We start from the raw sequence: 19,047 nt of genomic DNA, 5'->3' as shown, positions 1-19,047 counted from the left end.
AATAAAATACAGCAAACAGAAAAGAAACAAAAATAAACCCAAGGATAAAATCAAGTGAAGTATCATACCAAGCTAATTTTGAGAAAGATCTTTTCTTGTGAAATATCCAGAACTCTCGTACATAGTAGGATTACTACTTGTAGGTCACACATTTCTCTGCAGGTGGCTTCTCACTAAGAAACTGGGACTTCTTGTCCCCTGTTTTTTTAACCCCTCGGGTGCTGTGGACGAGATGGGCTCGCCCTCAGCCACGGTTGCCGTGTGCCGAGGACGAGCCCAGCTCGTCCTGTACCTGGCCCACGGGGGGCCTCCCACCCACACCCCGCCCCCAATCGGAGATGGAAGGGGAGTCACTTCCCCTTATAACCTGATCCCCCCAGCGACGTCTGATGACGCACCTCCCATGGGGAAGAGAAATGCTCAGCATTTCTCTTCAGTTCGGGAGGAGGGGACAGGCAAAGACATGAAAGAAAAGGAAAGGCCTTTCCTTTCATGTCTCTGAAAGCATTTCTGCTGTCCGATCGCAACGGCCGCTCCCCAGGGGGACAAAATATTTTTAGGCCTTTTCTGCCCCCATGGGGGCGGATCGGCCCATTATATTTAGAAACCCCCAGACACCAGGGATATATATATATATATATATATTATTTTTTCTTTACTTGCTGTTTTTATGTATGGGTCGCTCCCCTGGGGGGAAAATTGTATTTAGGCCATTTCTGCCCCCATTGGGGGCAGATCGGCCTATTTTTATTAGGCCAATCTGCAGAAACCACTAGACACCAGGGATTTATTTTAATTTTATTTTTTTATACTTACGCATAAGGGGAGGGGCCCCGTGGGCAAGGGCCGCTCCCCAGGGGGGGCAAAATATTTTTAGGCCGTTTCTGCCCCTCCTGGGGGCAGATCAGCCTATTATAATTAGGCCAATCTGCCCTGGGGGGGCCAGAAACCCCTAGGGATATATATATATATATATATATTTTTAATTTTCTTTATGTTTTATGTATAGGGAGTGACCCCTTAGGAAAGGGTCGCTCCCATGGGGGGGGGGGGAATTTATTTTAGACAATTTCTGCTCCCCTTGGGGGCAGAAACGACTTAGGCACCAGGGATTGGTGTGTGTGTATGTGTGTTTTTTGTTTGGCACATTACTGTTGGCCATATCTGTCCCCTTGGGGCAGATCAGCCTATTTTTAGAAGGCCCATCTGCCCCCAAGGGGGGCAGAAAGACCACCAGAGACCAGGGAAGATTTTTTTTTCAAAATAAGAGGGTGGGGGTATGGCCATACCCCCACCGCATAAATGGGGCAAAGTTCTTCTGCCCACTAATGGGCAGATGGGGCAATTCCCCCCGATCCACATCCTGGGGGGGAGGGGGAGAGGGAGCAGAAAGTCTATTAGATGCCGGGGAATAAAATAAATTTAAAGAAAATTGTGTGGTGGTGGCCCCCACCCCAACTGAAGGGGGTAACAGTATTTCAGCTCTCCCCCAGCACACTAAAACATCTTATCCCATGGCAAGCAAGCGAATACCTGATTATTTTGGGTTTAGGTTTTACATTTGGGCCAAGAGAACTTGGCTAACTCTCAAAATCGTCCCACTTGGAATGGTGAGGGTTGCACTTTTTGGGCTTTGGGATGCTGCCATGTAGAAAAATCCACAAGACCTAGACACATGATATAAAGACACTTCAATCAAATTCCTTTTACTTCAGTCTTTATTCTTTCATCTCTACTGCCTCAGCAACAGTTCTCCACACAGCTGCTCTTCTAGCTCCTCAACGTTCTACTGTCAACTCCAGCCCAATAACTGTCAGACTCTACCATTCTAAGGGGAAGGGGAGGTGGAACATACTACTTCTATCGGTGTAAATATTAAACTCCTATTAGGATAAACTTATTTATATAGAACAATATATATATATATATTTAATTAAAACTGCGATACAACACATCTTCCCTTCTAACAAAACTAGAAAAAGTACAGTCATCTGCTATCATTAATTACAGTTCATTATACTCAAGTAGTAATCTCGTAATCTTTATGCCAAACAGGAGGTTTAATTCGTCGGCTATATGTTCTTTTCTCATAACCTCCTTCATTGCGATTCTGTGGAACTTCCTGACTTCCTTCCGCTTCCTCAGGATTGCTTTCAGTCTTTTCTACATCCGGTGGCTGTTTGACGATCCTATCCATGCTCCAACACTGTCCATTCTCTAATACAACTACATTTCTTTTTACTTTGGCAATATTGAATGGGCCCATAAACTTGGTGTCTCTCACATTTGACCTCATTCCCTTCAATGGATTTTTAACATACACTCTGTCCCCTACCACCCACTGTTGTTGTTTCGTACCATGTTTCTTATCATACATTCTTCTGTATTTATCTTGGTGCAGAGATAATTTAAGTTTGATATGAGGGGTTGCAGGTTCACTCTTCTCTCCTCCACCTAACCATGAGGGAAAGAATTTTGTGCTTGGTTTTCTGCCTTTTAGCGCAGAAAACGGGGAAACTTTAGTGATTAAATTTGGAGTTGTATGGTATGCCCATAACATGTCTCTGATAGCATTTTCCACACTCAAATGATTAACACTAGCTAACTGTATGCATTCCTTGATCATACGATTGGTTCTCTCAATCAGACCATTTGCCCTTGGGCAATACAAAGTTGTAGTGAGGTGATTTATACTGAGAGATGCAAGGAAGTCTTTCATTGCTAAAGAAGTCAACTGAACCCCATTATCAGTAATAAGGGTAGCTGGTATGCCCTCAACAGCAAACACATCCTTGAGGAAATTGATCACCGATTCAGTTGTGATTTGGTTAACTAATTTTGCATTTATCCAATGCGAGTGGTAGTCAATTAATACTAAGGCAAAGCGTTTGACTACTCCTGTCATGTTGATTGGCCCAATGATATCTAATGCCAGTTTGGACCAAGGTTTGTCAGGTATGGACACAGGAGAAATTGGGGTTTTGCGAATCAATTTCGTTTTATCACTGCGTGCACATATGGTGCAATCTTTGACTTCTGTTTCAGTCATGGAGTCCATATTAGGGAACCAGTACCGTTCCCTAATACGTGATTTTGTTAGGCTTCTGCCCAGATGGCCCTCATGAGCCAGCCTAATGATTTTCTGTCTTAAACTTGCAGGAGGTATTATTTTATCATTCCTAAATACACAATTTCCTATTTCATTTATTTCATATCTCACCTCCCAGTAGCTTTTAATAACTTCATCCAGATCCTTCCTGGATTCAGGCCATCCTTCCTTGGCTCTCAGTTTTAGCAAGGATAGAGATTCATCTTTTTGACATGCTGAATTCCATTCATCTTCATTGATAGAAGATGTAGAAACTACCAATATAGGATATTCTGGAGTATCAAAGTCTTCTACTACATCCAACGGAACTCTAGATAGAAAATCCGCAGCCAAATTTCTATTGCCAGGGAGGTACTCAACCTTGAAACAGAAGCTTTCAAGGCCCAAGGTCCACCTCGCAATCCTTGGAGTGCTGTTGTAAAATCCCTTAGTGGAGAATACATAAACTAAAGGTTTGTGGTCTGTGCGTATGGTAAATTGTGTACCCCAAAGAAAAAATTTAAAATGTTTAACAGCCCAGAAACATGCCAGAGCCTCTCTTTCAATGACTGAGTAATTGGATTCAGCTTTGCTTAGAGCCCTTGATGCAAAAGCCACAATCCTCTCTTTGCCATCAATGACTTGTGATAGTGTAGCCCCCAAACCCAATTTACTGGCATCTGTGGTGAGAATAGTTTTCCTTTCATGATTAAAATTACAAAGATATGGTGCTGATAAAATGGCCTGTTTAATCTTTTCAAATGCATAATCATGACATTCCCTCCATTTATAAGGTATGTGACTCTTAAGTAACTCTCTGAGATCATATGATGTATCTGAGACGTTTTTGACATATTTGGCCATATATTCAGTGAGACCCAGAAATGACTTGAGTTCATCCTTATTTTTGGGCGCCTTTGCTTTTTTAACTGCCTCTACCAGGGAAGTTTTAGGTTTAAAACCATCTCTCGATATTGTATACCCTAGATAATCTACAGAACTCACACCAATCTGGCATTTTTCCTTCTTTAACGTTAAGCCTGCTGTTTTCAGTATATTCAGAACCCTCCTCAGGTTTGTGTTGTGTTCCTCAACTGTCGCCCCATAAATTAAAATGTCGTCCTGGAAACACAAAGTTTTAGGAGTGTCTCCTAAAATATGCTGCATGATTTTCTGAAACACTGCAGCAGCCGACGCCAGCCCGAACGGCATCCTATTGAACATAAAGGAACCCATAGGGGTGGTAAATGCCGTAAGCCACTTAGAATCTGGGTGAAGTTCTACTTGATGATATGCACTGGAAAGATCCAGCACCGAGAAACATACTGCATCTCCCATGGTACTTAAAATCTCATGGATTATAGGAAGAGGGTGTCTTTCTACCCAAATATTCCTATTCAGGTCTCTTAAATCAATACATACCCTGATGTCTTTTGAATTACTTTTCCTAGCAATCACAATGGGGGATAACCATTCAGAGCTGTCAATAGGTTGAATTATGCCTTGAGATTGCATTCTGTCAAGTTCCTCCTTGAGCGCCTGTTTCAGTAAATGGGGTATCGGTCTGGTTTTGTGTACGGTAGGCTTTGATTGGGGTTTCAACTTGATTTTGTGCTGAAATCCTGCTAATAAACCCAATTTTCCACTAAAAACTTCTGGGAATTCCTGAAAAATTTGTTCTTTTGAGTTGGGTTTGTCAATGATCAAAACTTGTTCTGGATTGTTTGGATCCAACTTAATCCCCAACTCCTTCTGATGCTGCCAGCCCAAAAGACTCGATCCCTCCTTTACAACATAAACCTTCCCCACAGTGGATCGACCCTTGAATGAAATAAGTGCTCTGAACATTCCTTTAAGAGGAATAGGGTCCTGGTTGTAACCTTTGGGGTTAATATCTGGTTCCGTTAAGCTGGTCACAATTCCATCATCAATTTTGTCAAGGTTCACAGCATTAATAATCGTAAAAGGGGAACATGAGTCAGCAAAGACCTTAACCGGGTTGCCATCAATGAAAATTTCACATTCTGGATACTGAAAAGGAATTACTTCTTTATCATTCACCTGTAATATAATTTTTTTAACTTCTTGATGATTTCCTTCTACATTCTTGCCATCATATGGTCTTTCTGGTCTTGACATATCCCTACACACTCTAGCAAAATGCCCTTTTTTGTTACATTTCCTACAAATGGCTGTTCTTGCTTGGCAACCAGTTGAATTCGCTAAATGGTTGCTGCTTCGGCAACGAAAACATTTTAGATTAGGATTCCCATCCTCGTCGCCAGTGATATAAAGACACTTCAATCAAATTCCTTTTACTTCAGTCTTTATTCTTTCATCTCTACTGCCTCAGCAACAGTTCTCCACACAGCTGCTCTTCTAGCTCCTCAACGTTCTACTGTCAACTCCAGCCCAATAACTGTCAGACTCTACCATTCTAAGGGGAAGGGGAGGTGGAACATACTACTTCTATCGGTGTAAATATTAAACTCCTATTAGGATAAACTTATTTATATAGAACAATATATATATATATATTTAATTAAAACTGCGATACAACAACACATCTGAATACTAAACATCTGAGTGAGTCCAGGGTGGTATGCCTCACATGCACCCCGCAGTATTTTCTTACCCCTGCAAGCTTCCAACTTTGCTGGAAATCACACATTTTTCCCACATTTTTGTGATGGAACCTTCCGGAATATGCAGGAATCTACAAAATTCCTACCACCTAGCATTGTCTCATCTATACGATAAAAATTCTGCAGCACTTGTCAGCCTAAATTTTTTTTTTTTTTAAACTGCCCTTTGTGACCCGCTTTGGTTCCCTCTCAATTTTGACATGTTTTTGGCTCTTCCCTGTCACAGGGACTTGGCCCACCTACACAAACAAATAAGGTATCATTTTCACCCGGAGACTGAGGGGAACGTTGGGTGGTAGGAAATTTGTCCCAGTGCAGTGATCCCACACAGAAATGTGGGAAAATGTGATTTTTTAGCTAAATTTGTGGTTTCCTGAGGATTCTAGGTAAGAAAATATTGGGGGATCCACGCAAGTCACACATCCTTGGATTCCCTTGATGTCTAGTTTTCAGAAATGTTTAGGTTTGGTAAGTTTCTCTATATGGCTGCTGAGCCCAGGACCAAAAACGCAGATCCCCCCTGCAAAAACAGGTAGTTTAGTATTTGGCACTTTGCAAAAAAACGCTCTGTTTTCTTTGGAAAATGTGATGTGTCCACGTTGTGTTTTAGGGCATTTCCTGTCACGGGCGCCAGGCCTACCCACACAAGTGAGGTACCATTTTTATCGGGAGACTTGGGTGAACGCAGGGTGGAAGGAAATTTGTTGCTCCTCTCAGATTCCAGAACTTTCTGTCACCGAACTGAGAGGAAAAAGTGTGTTTTTGGCCACATTTGAGGTTTGCAAAGGATTCTGAGTAACAAAGCCTGGTGAGAGCCCCACAAGTCACCCCATCCTGGATTCCCCTAGGTGTCTAGTTTTAAAAAAATGCACAGGTTTGGTAGGTTTTCCTATGTGCCGGCTGAGCTAGAGGTCGAAATCCAGAGTTTGGCACTTTGCAAAAAACAGCTCTGGTTTCTTTGGGAAAATGTGATCTGTCCACATTCTGTTTTGGGGCATTTCCTGTCACGGGCGCTAGGCCTATCCACACAAGTGGGTTACCATTTTTATCTGGAGGTTTGGGGGAAAGCTGGGTGGAAGGAAATTTGTGGCTCCTCTCAGATTCCAGAACTTTCTGTTACCGAAATGTGAGGAAAAAGCATTTTTTGGCCAAATTTTGAGGTCTGCAGAGGATTCTGGGAAACAGAACCTGGTGCGAGCCCCACAAGTCACCTCATCCTTGATTCCCCTAGGTGTCTAGTTTTAAAAAATGCACAGATTTGGTACGTTTCCCTAGGTGCCGGCTGAGCTAGAAGCCAAAATCTACAACTAGGCACTTTGCAAAAAACACGTCAGATTTCAATGTAAAAATGTGATGTGTCCATGTTGCGTTTCCTGTCCCGAGCATTAAGCGTACCCACACAAGTGAGGTACCATTTTTATCGGGAGACTTGGGGGAACACAGAATAGCAAAACAAGTGTTATAGCCCCTTGTCTTTCTCTACATTTTTTCCTTCCAAATGGAAGACAGTGTGTAAAAAATAAGTCTACTTGAGAAATGCCCTGTAATTCACATGCCTGTATGGCCCCCCGGAATTCAGAGATGTGCACATAACCACTGCTTCTTAACATCTTATCTTGTGCCCATTTTGGAAATACAAAGGTTTTCTTGATACCTATTTTTCACTCTTTATAATTCAGCAAATGAATTGTTGTTAGAATCCCACTTCAAGGTGCAGCTCATTTATTGGCTCTGGTTACCTAGGGTTCTTGATGAACCTACAAGCCCTATATATCCCCGCAACCAGAAAAGTCCATAAGACGTAACAGTATATTGCTTCCAAAAATCTGACATGGCAGGAAAAACTTACAGAGTATAACGGGGGAAAAATGGCTGTTTTTTTTCACCCCAATTTTAATATTTTTTATTTCAGCTGTTATTTTCTGCAGGAAAACCTTGTAGGATCTACACAAATCACCTCTTGCTGAATTCAGAATTTTGTCGACTTTTCAGAAATGTTTAGCGTTCTGGGATCCAGCATTGGTTTCATACCCATATCTGTCACTAACTGGAAGGAGGCTGAAAGCACAAAAAATAGTAAAAATGGGGTATGTCCCAGTAAAATGCCAAAATTGTGTTGAAAAATTGGGTTTTCTGATTCACGTCTGCCAGTTCCTGAAAGCTGGGAAGATAGTGATTTTAGCACCGCAAACCCTTTGTTGGTGCCATTTTCAGGGGAAAAAAAACACAAGCCTTCTTCTGCAGTCCTTTTTTCCCATTTTGTTTTAAAAAAACGAAATCTTCGCTGGATTTTGGCTAATTATTTGGTCTCCTTCAGGGGAACCCACAAACTCCGGGTACCTCTAGAATCCCTAGGATGTTGGGAAAAAAAGGAAACAAATTTGGCGTAGGTAGCTTATGTGGACAAAAAGCTATGAGGGCCTAAACGTGAACTGCCCCAAATAGCCAAAAAAAGGCCTGGCACCTGAGGGGGAAAAGGCCTGGCAGCAAAGGGGTTAAACAAAAATGCCATCATCCACCTTCTTTCAAAGATGCAACGAGCATGGGTTTACAGTTAACCTGAGAGAAAACAGACGATCACTTTCTTTCAGCACTAACTAGAGTCTTTATACTGATAACTGCATAGAAAAAACTGTGCCAGGGTCTAAACTGAGGAACGGTAAGAAACTACGAGTACCCCAATGACTCTAATCCGCTTCAGGTTTTGCTCCAGTGATAACACTTCTCACCTTCTAAAACAGGTCGATCCGGGGATATTACAGAAAATGCATCTTGCCTATTGCATTCCTTGCCCGTCACTACCTCCGCTTATTTAAACAAAAATTATAATAATAGTAAACGTGATTCTTGCTCAAATACAGGGAGTGCAGAATTATTAGGCAAGTTGTATTTTTGAGGATTAATTTTATTATTGAACAACAACCATGTTCTCAATGAACCCAAAAAACTCATTAATATCAAAACTGAATATTTTTGGAAGTAGTTTTTAGTTTGTTTTTAGTTTTAGCTATGTTAGGGGGATATCTGTGTGTGCAGGTGACTATCACTGTGCATAATTATTAGGCAACTTAACAAAAAAAAATATATACCCATTTCAATTATTTATCATTACCAGTGAAACCAATATAACATCTCAACATTCACAAATATACATTTCTGACATTCAAAAACAAAACAAAAACAAATCAGTGACCAATATAGCCACCTTTCTTTGCAAGGACACTCAAAAGCCTGCCATCCATGGATTCTGTCAGTGTTTTGATCTGTTCACCATCAACATTGCGTGCAGCAGCAACCACAGCCTCCCAGACACTGTTCAGAGAGGTGTACTGTTTTCCCTCCTTGTAAATCTCACATTTGATGATGGACCACAGGTTCTCAATGGGGTTCAGATCAGGTGAACAAGGAGGCCATGTCATTAGATTTCATTCTTTTATACCCTTTCTTGCCAGCCACGCTGTGGAGTACTTGGACGCGTGTGATGGAGCATTGTCCTGCATGAAAATCATGTTTTTCTTGAAGGATGCAGACTTCTTCCTGTACCACTGCTTGAAGAAGGTGTCTTCCAGGAACTGGCAGTAGGACTGGGAGTTGAGCTTGACTCCATCCTCAACCCGAAAAGGCCCCACAAGCTCATCTTTGATGATACCAGCCCAAACCAGTACTCCACCTCCACCTTGCTGGCGTCTGAGTCGGACTGGAGCTCTCTGCCCTTTACCAATCCAGCCACGGGCCCATCCATCTGGCCCATCAAGACTCACTCTCATTTCATCAGTCCATAAAACCTTAGAAAAATCAGTCTTGAGATATTTCTTGGCCCAGTCTTGACGTTTCAGCTTGTGTGTCTTGTTCAGTGGTGGTCGTCTTTCAGCCTTTCTTACCTTGGCCATGTCTCTGAGTATTGCACACCTTGTGCTTTTGGGCACTCCAGTGATGTTGCAGCTCTGAAATATGGCCAAACTGGTGGCAAGTGGCATCGTGGCAGCTGCACGCTTGACTTTTCTCAGTTCATGGGCAGTTATTTTGCGCCTTGGTTTTTCCACACGCTTCTTGCGACCCTGTTGACTATTTTGAATGAAACGCTTGATTGTTCGATGATCACGCTTCAGAAGCTTTGCAATTTTAAGAGTGCTGCATCCCTCTGCAAGATATCTCACTATTTTTGACTTTTCGGAGCCTGTCAAGTCCTTCTTTTGACCCATTTTGCCAAAGGAAAGGAAGTTGCCTAATAATTATGCACACCTGATATAGGGTGTTGATGTCATTAGACCACACCCCTTCTCATTACAGAGATGCACATCACCTAATATGCTTAATTGGTAGTAGGCTTTCGAGCCTATACAGCTTGGAGTAAGACAACATGCATAAAGAGGATGATGTGGTCAAAATACTCATTTGCCTAATAATTCTGCACTCCCTGTATTTGTTAATAAAAAGCACAAATATTTGCACAAAAAAAAGCTAATGCAGGAGCAGCCTGCCAGATGCTGTCGCAGAAAGATGGATAATACATATGTCGCCCCACCTGCCCTCGCAAATTGCAGGGTTATTAAGGTGCACGCCCACACGAAACTGGAGAAGCCTTGTCAGAAACCCTTTATGCTGCAAGGATCATTACAAGATCGGTTTCTCTTAAAGTAGAACTTCACCTCTAAACTGGAAAGAAAATGGTTGTCTACTGTTCCCTCCTAGTTTTAAAACAATATTCTGCCTTGTGACGGTCCCTCCACTGCAAGAGAGGTAGCCTGCATTTTCGGGGAGAGAGTAAACACCAGGATCACACAAAAAACAAGCATTGGCAAAGCCAATAGGTCTCACCCATGCAAGAACCATTGGCTTTGCCAGGGTATTTTAGCCATGCTGTACACCAGCATGGCAGCTGTTCAGCATGGCTAAAAGTTAGTGGCATAGAGGAGAATGGTGTGGTGTGTCATAGGGTGGTATGGCACAGAATAGAGTAAAGTGTTGTATAGTGGAGTAGCAGATAGCATCCTGTAGTGTGGAGTCGCACAGAGTGGTGTACACTGGAGTGGATTCGAGTAGAGTGGATTAGTGTAGAGTGTTGCAGATAACAGTGGCATAGAGAGCAGTGGCACTGAATTCAGCAGCATAAAATGCAGCGTCGTAGAATGCAGTGACGTAGATTAGAGTGGTGCATAGTAGAATGGAGTGGTGCAGAGCAGAGTGGTGCAGAGCAGTGCAGAGGAGACTGGCATAGAGCACAGTGGTGCAGAGTGGAGTGCCATAGAGTTGAATGATGCCAAGGGCAGTGACGCAGAGTAGAGGTGAGTGGCATAGAGTGCAGAGTAGAGTAAATGGCACAGAGTGCAGTGGCATAGAGTGCTGGAGAGTAGAGTAGCATAGAGTGGTGCAGAGTAGAGTACAGTGCTGTAGAATCCAGTGGCATACAGGCAGTGGCATAGAGTGGGGTAGTGTAGAGTGTGCAGATTAGGGTGGTGTAGAGTGTAGTGATGGAGAGTGCAGTGTTGCAGAGTAGAGTGTCAAACCGCAGTTGTGGTGAGTGGAATAGAATGGTGTAGAGAGCAGTGGCGCAGAGTACAGTGATACAGACTAGAGTGCAGTGGCATAGAGTGCAGTGACAGAGTTGATGTGGCAGTTTCACAAAGGAACTCACCTTTTAGCTTTCTTGCTTCTATAATAACGATGTATTTAACTTGTCAACAGTTTTATCTACATATGTTATAAAGATTAGACTCAGCCTGGGAGACAATGAAGCTCTGTGCAATGAGGGAAAGATGAGACAACAATCTTAACAGAGTATATAATTAGTGAAAGCACATTTGGTACACCAAACTGTTTTGAATTGTCAATATGCTTTACGCTGACCTTGCTAAGGATACAAAAAAAAGTGTTAAAAAATGAATGCAGCTTGAGTTTTATTCATGAAAAAGACACTGAGTTTGTGAAAAGTGAAGGTGAAGAGTAGAGCGCGTCGCTACTCTGATTTCTAGCAATGTTTGGATTTCAAGGCAATTCTTTAATAAAACGTGAATTTTCTCAAAAGCATTCAGCTGCAGTCTGCCATTTTTAGCTCTGGCTTTAGCAAATACCTTTTGATTTCACCAAACTTATATATGAATTACTTACAGGGGCTTTCAGCCAGTCCTCTTTGACTACTGGTCTGCTGTTACGTCATTCACATTTTCCTTCCACCCATTACGGCACACAGCATAACACAATGGTTCAGCCCACTTCAGTTACTGGTTAACTTCACTGACAGTGAGTGACTGCTTTTAGCCATTTTTTTTAACATTGATTAGGGACTGGTAGCTACCCCAACAGTACAATTTGCAAAATTCTTAACAAAACGAAACAACAATTGATAAAGCCAAAAGGAAGGCGGCGAACATCAGAGCTATTGGCTCTACCAATGCTTGTTTGGTTTTTATAGCCTGTATGACCCAGCACGCCTGGCCTGAACCCTAAAGCTGAAACTTAGAAAACAGGACAGTTAAATCACGAAGCGTGAGAGAACTCTACAATGCACAGGTGATTAGAGCTTGCTAATCAGCTTCCTTCCACTGAATTAATTGAATACAAGTTTCGGACCTGAAGAGGATCCTCCTGGAGACCCTTTATGCTCCATCTCATGTGGCCTGTGTAAACTCAATGATACAGGTTTAACAAATACAGGGCACAGATGTCGGAGATCATCCGTCAGGAACAGCCAATAACAAAAGTGCATTGTAAAGCCAGTGGGGGTTGGCAAGTATATATGTATCCCTATTATTTGCATGTAGATCACTAAATCTAGATTTGACACCTGCATCACTGTCTAGGGTCAGCACAGCCAGTACTCTAGATAAAGCTAGAATGCAAATAACTCTAACTAGGGATGGCATGCCTATTTCTTTAGCTAGGGTTGCCATGCCTGGTATACCAACAAAGGTTGTCATAATTATCAGTCTAGTGAGGGTTGGCATGCTCAACACCCCAAGCCTGGTATGAAGATTCCTCTATGGCTCTCATGCAGATTATACCACACAGGGGGTTCATGCGGATTTCTCTACCTTAGGAACTACATGGATATCATTCCGCTCTGTGGAAATCAGTCTAGCTGGGGATTTCATGGAAATCTCTCTAGCAAGGAATGTATGCAAATCACTCTAGCTAGGAGATGCATGTTGATCATATTAAAAAGGGACAGTTTTTAGGTTCATGGAGCTATGAACTGCATGCAAGCCACTGGCGGTGGGTTGAGTGCAACACGCTCAAACTCTGGATTGCACGTGAATCAGCTTAGAATTGCAGAGGCTCCAAGTGAAGCACTCTAGCTTGAAACTGCATGTAAATCATGTAAACTGGGGTGAGTCACACTAGCTAGTCTGTGGATTCTACGCATATCACACTAGGTAGATTTGTCATGCATATCCCTGGAGTAGGAGTTGCATGTAGATTGCCAACTTGGCATTGCAAGTAATCACCCTAGCGAGTGTCTACGTGTAAATCACTTCATATTGCTAATGAAGCTGAATCACACTGGCGGAGACAGCATGTAAATCGCTCTAGTTAGAAATTGCATGTAAAGTGCTCTATTTATGGGTTGTATGAAAATCATGCTAGCTGTTGGTGCATGTAAATTGCCAGCTAAAGATAGCTCTAGCTAGGGACTGCAGGTAAAGCATGCTAAGGACGGCACCCAGATTACTCTCCGGGAATTCCACGCAAATCACAAACTCGGGCTCACATGCAACATGTAAACCAGACTAACCAGGGACTATATACACATCTCTCCCGCGGTGGCCAGGAGCTAGTACACATACACTCGAGGTAGGGACTGCACACAAATTAACCCAGCAGGCGAATGTGTGTGCATCACTGGCTGCAACATTCATCTGTGTGAATACATCTCCAGCGGCGACTGACTGCATGTGCATCACTGGCTGCAACATTCATCTGTGTGAATACATCTCCAGCGGCGACTGACTGCATGTGCATCACTGGCTGAAACATTCATCTGTGTGATTACATCTCTAGCAGGCGACGGCGGGTGCATCACATCTCCAGCAGGCGACCGCGTGTGCATCACTGGCTGCAAGATTCATCTGTGTGAATACATCCCGCGTGTGCCTCACTGGCTGCAACATTCATCTATCTGTGTGAATACATCTCCAGCAGGCGACCGCGTGTGCATCACTGGCTGCAAGATTCATCTGTGTGAATACATCCCGCGTGTGCATCACTGGCTGCAACATTCATCAGTGTGAATACATCGCTAGCAGGCGACGGCGGGTGCATCACTGGCTGCAACATTCATCTGTGTGAATACATCTCCAGCAGGCGACTGACTGCGTGTGCATCACTGGCTGCAAGATTCATCTCTGTGACTACATCTCCAGCAGGCGACGGTGTGTGCATCACTGGCTGCAACATTCATCTGTGTGAATACATCTTTGTTGAAAACTCGAACAGGTCAGTGTCCCAGAACAGAGACTGCTCAGGTAGCGCGAGGTCAGCTGATTATATGAAGAACAGAAGATACGTACGTTCCTCGCAGCAGGAAAAAAAACACGCTGTAAGCAGTAAGCGGTGGAAAAAGGGCAGTTGGGGAAAATTGTAGTGACGAGCACGAAATCTCAAAGAATATAAGGAAAGCCTTCCAAACCAGACTCCCATTCCCCACTGAAAAACAATGAATGCATCCGAGGATGGAGAAGGGTAGGACTGCTCAGAAGAAGCGGCCTGAACCGGTCTTGCAGCGATAGAGGAGATGAGAGAAATAGACCGGGAACGTAAGCCCACAGAAAGGGCCTTCCTTTACGGCGCGGTGCAGAACGTTCCAACAGAGAAAGGAAGAGCAACCCGAGCGCGATAGCGCGTTGAGGCGAGGGGCGGTCATTACAACATTCCTACAGAGAGTGAGAACAATCCAACCGAACAGATTAACACATTTCCACAGAAAGAAGACGAGAGAGATCACCAACACGGTGAGAGAAAAAAACACGTCCCTATATAGTGAAAACATGACACATTCCCGCAAGAAACGCAGGGAGTAAACAACAGTACAGGCGAGTAACAGCATTTCAGGAAAAAAAAAAATCAAAAACATGGCAGGCTAAGAACACCGAGGCCTCACTGGAACAGCCAGCAAAGGCAACGTGGCGTGACGGCTGAGCCCAGTGCAGGTCTCGCTGGGCTTTAGATACTAGAGTACTTGGGCTAAGTCCAGATGAATACCAGGCCCGAGTCAGCTTTCAACCCCCGAAGCCTCAGTTCTCCCAGAAGCACAACTACCGAGGGAAAGGCGCAGCACCCACCTCTCCATCTGTGGGCACATAACAAACATATCTATCAGGGAAAAGGTGATGGAGAGGCCAGCCAGAGCGGGAAGGCTGACCCCTTCCTCACAAGGACACAGTGGCCCGGCCTAGTATGTCCCCAGTAGAGTACCAGGACCCCACGCACTCTGTTATGCACAGATTCCTCTTTCTGTCACCACTGCACCCTGTTCCTGACATAACTGGTCTCCCACCTCCTGCTTCAGCCCCTAACCTGCCGGTTACTTGTATAAGGCCACCACACACATTTCACAATAGATCTGTCCAGTGACTGTCCGGCAAAGACCGCTATATTCACAATGCTCCTTCCTCATGCCCTCTATTCTGGCTCCCTTTTTGGTGCCTGGGGTGACCGCAGAGCTGTTGCTAGACACTTCTATGCGCATGGTTAGAGAGGCACTTTGACTCCACCCACATGTTGGGAGTCAGGAGTACATATTCTAATTGGGCAGAACTGATGCGCTTCTTCAAAAAAGCGCTTGCTCTTCACACAACTGTGATTGTTTAGTTTACGTGTCCAGATACCTGAGCTTGTACTTTCAGGGACACACACATGGTAATGTAATGTTATTAAATTGTCTTAGATAACTACATACTTTATAGTGTTTTTCTCTGACAGCAGCACTGATGGAAGTCATTAATCTACAAGGGTGTTTACGTCTGGCTTGACAGTGCAGGTGTCACCTAACCTTAACCTACATCAGTAATATTCTACAGTTCTTTGCTTCCACACAAATACATATCTGTTTCCATGCTAATTACTTGTAATGCTTCACATAACCACAAAACATTCTTTTAAAAGCAGACCTATTGGCATTGCCAGTGCTTTTCTATATCATCAATCTCAACACCCTCAGGACTTACAGGTGACATGAGACCATTTTTTATCAAGACCAAAGGCTCCGATTATGCATTACTTTCTTACTTTACTTCCCATGAGTAACACAAAATACTCACCTTCACGTCTTAATAAAATTAGAACTTTCTATTATTAACACTTGGAAACTCCACAAACACAAGAGAACATCACCCAATCTGGCAGAAGAAACACTGCAAAGGACTCCATGGAACCTCCAAGGTACAGGGCCCAATCCTCTGCGCAGCAGGCATAGCCCAGTGAGGAGGAAAGGATAGAGAGATAACGGATGTAGACTAGTGGAAATGTCGATAGCCTTGGAATCTTAAAGTGCAACTTTCAATATCAGTTCATGCTCCTGAGCACCAACAGTACAATATTAAGCAAATCGCTTCATCTCTGTATTTCTTGTACAGTAAATATATGTAATGCAAATACATATACAATACATATACAGAAACTCAACCATAGAATATAGGTTTCATGGTTCTCCAGCATCCCATCTTGGCTTTGGCAATCGGTCACAACCAAACAGAAAATAATGCCAACCTCCCTCATGTTTGTAATGCGTCTGCTACAATAACAAGGACCGTCAAAACTAATAAGTTTGCATTTTCTATAGTGCATGTAAGCAGGCACCAATAAGCATACATGCAGGAATTCATTATGACTGAACAAAATACCTACTGCTACCTACATACAAATTCTAAACACAGACACTTGCACATACTGGAAAACATGCATGCAAGCAGTCATGCCCAACACCAAAAGCAAAACATGCTACCGGGGAAACAGGCCAAAAGATGAAATGGGCACCAATGTACTCAGACATACAAATCTTCATTCATTCCATCCAAAAGATAGAGATGCCCATACACACAGACCACATGACATACAGTAGACACCGTTGCAACAGATATACAGGAATACAGGCAAAACGCACAGCAAACCATACACAAAGAGGCACACGTGCAAGTACACAGACACACACAGAGGTGTACAGGAAGAGTGAGACAGACAATAAGAAATAGTAACAAGAGATAGTTTGAAGATGGAGCAGTGCATAACTGGCTCTGGGGAAGAGAAAGAACTAAGATTTAGACTGCCTGCAAAGGAAACCAGGTAGGGAAAGAAGATGGGTGTCAATAAATAGTATATCTTTGACCTTTCCTCAATGAAGTCACTTCTAGGTGCCACGAGACAAATGGACACCTTTAAAGACAGCGGTCTTGCAAGTAAGTCCATGTGTGCCTGCAGGCAGCCATGATCTTTAAACTGACACTCGTACACACTATCGAGGCAGGCACATACATTAACCCCGCGGTCTTAATGTACTAACATTACAATGTTTCATTTTCTATTAAAAAACAAACATTTCGGACTTAAGATGTTGCAATTTCGCTTATTTTTGTTCGCATGCTTTATAAAGAGCTTCCAAAGCCCTATGTATCAGTGAGACAATACAATGAAAAACACACACTCTGTGACAGGATGGTTCCACGTCACAGTGACACTACTTTTTTGAGACCTGAGCTTTCCACTTGCAAACCAGTTTCAATCGCTGTGTTATTATAATAGCCTAACAAAAGTAAATTAAGACCACAACTCCTAGCATGCACAACTTTGTTAATTGAAAGCCCATGGCCCTGGTGTGCCGGTGACTTGGATTAGTCTGGTACAGATGTAACGGAAGTGAACACAGCAAACACCTGTATCCAAATAGACTCTGGGAAGACTGGCATTATTTTTTAACAGCGACCTCGTTAGAAACCGTGGATGACACACTAGCAGGGTGCAAACACTAAACAACTCCCACGTGCATATTTGAATACCACTCTAGCTGCTGCAATCACAAAGCATATAACTTCACAAACAAACCCAAGTCCCTTATATGTACATCTTCTATCTCTGATTTTTTTCCTGAAAACTGCAAGTGCCATTCATTAGGCAAACCTTTAAAACGTTATAGCACTGCTCCATCTCAGGCACACAACTCTATCCCTGGCAAAGAACAATATCCTGGGCACATACAGCAGTCAGCATCCGAAACTCTTTGCTTAGACCATTTGCACAGAGAACTATCAGCGACACAGAGGACTGTCCAGTACTGTCACTGACATACAGAACCACAAATACTGGAGGATGCTATCCTAGAAACTGTCAAACACAATTATATCTAGCGCCAAGAATGCTTACATGATGCAAATGACTTATAAAATAAATGCATACCCCATTACCTTGGTACAGGGCTAACCGCACCGGCCTACTCTGACACAGCCCAGACCCATACACAGAACTAACTGTCTACTCGACACGGAGTACTGGCAAAGGCCCACTTGTTTGCAGAGGCTCCCACATCTGGATCATAGCACTTCCAGCGACAGAGACCCATCATCAGGTGCCATGGGGCTTCATGGCGTCTATATGTGCCTGCACCAGGAGCACGCACCCAGGTGAGAGATTAAACCTCGGTCCTGTCAATAGCCCTTGTCCTTGTCATAAGGCTCTATACCTGGCACCGTTGAACCCTATCTTTGGCCCATACCCTTTCCCTGGCACAGCACCCCCTAGGCACGGAACTCTATCCCGGGAACACACCACAATGCTACATCCTTATCACAGAACCCTATCTTTTAAACAGGCTCCTCCTACCTGCAACAAGAAGCCGTAGCCTTGCAACAGGCAGTGGTAGCTCCACAGGCGGGGTCAAAGGTCACTCGCTCAGAGTTGGGGTTCGAGGTCTCCGCGCTGTCCCCTCATCGGATCCTGATGATGCTTCCGTGCCGTGAGTTATTGGCCCTCGCGCCCTCTGAGGGGTACATGCACCAGACAGACCCCACTCCCCCATGAGCCAGCCATGCACAGCCACCAGCGCGGCGCCGCTCCGTGAGCTAAAATCCAAGCAGGAGAGCTGCCAGAGACTGCAGCGCCTGTTGCAGAGTAAGAGCGAGCGCCCCTGAAAATAAACCTGACACAATCCCTGCCCAGAAACGATGTTGATGGGGTAAACAATGTTGATAAAACGTAGCAGTTGCGAGTAGGTCCAGCGCGACATCACTTTCTGATCACCAACGTCTGCGTCTACGAACTCCAAATAGTCACTAATGCACTACAATGGGTGTACTTCTTAGAAAGCACCAATAGCATCTGGTGAGAGAG

At 43.7% G+C, this 19,047-nt stretch overlaps 1 protein-coding gene across 4 annotated transcripts in view; it reads right to left on the bottom strand.

Moving 5' to 3' along the window:
- PEAK1 (pseudopodium enriched atypical kinase 1) overlaps positions 1-18,840 on the bottom strand; it is a 490,737-nt gene extending 471,897 nt beyond the window's left edge. Inside the window, exon 1 of one of the 4 annotated variants that reach the window (XM_069222205.1) lies at positions 18,541-18,840. The gene's annotated coding sequence lies outside the window, so the exon portion shown is untranslated. The remainder of the gene's footprint in view (positions 1-18,540) is intronic. The other 3 variants (XM_069222202.1, XM_069222203.1, XM_069222204.1) reach the window with 3 other exon arrangements.
- Positions 18,841-19,047: the final 207 nt, after the last annotated feature.

Source organism: Pleurodeles waltl, chromosome 3_1, assembly GCF_031143425.1.
Source record: "Pleurodeles waltl isolate 20211129_DDA chromosome 3_1, aPleWal1.hap1.20221129, whole genome shotgun sequence".
Classification (NCBI taxonomy): domain Eukaryota; kingdom Metazoa; phylum Chordata; class Amphibia; order Caudata; family Salamandridae; genus Pleurodeles; species Pleurodeles waltl.
Note: the sequence above shows the minus strand (reverse complement) of the source record. Positions and strands in the feature narration are given on the sequence as shown.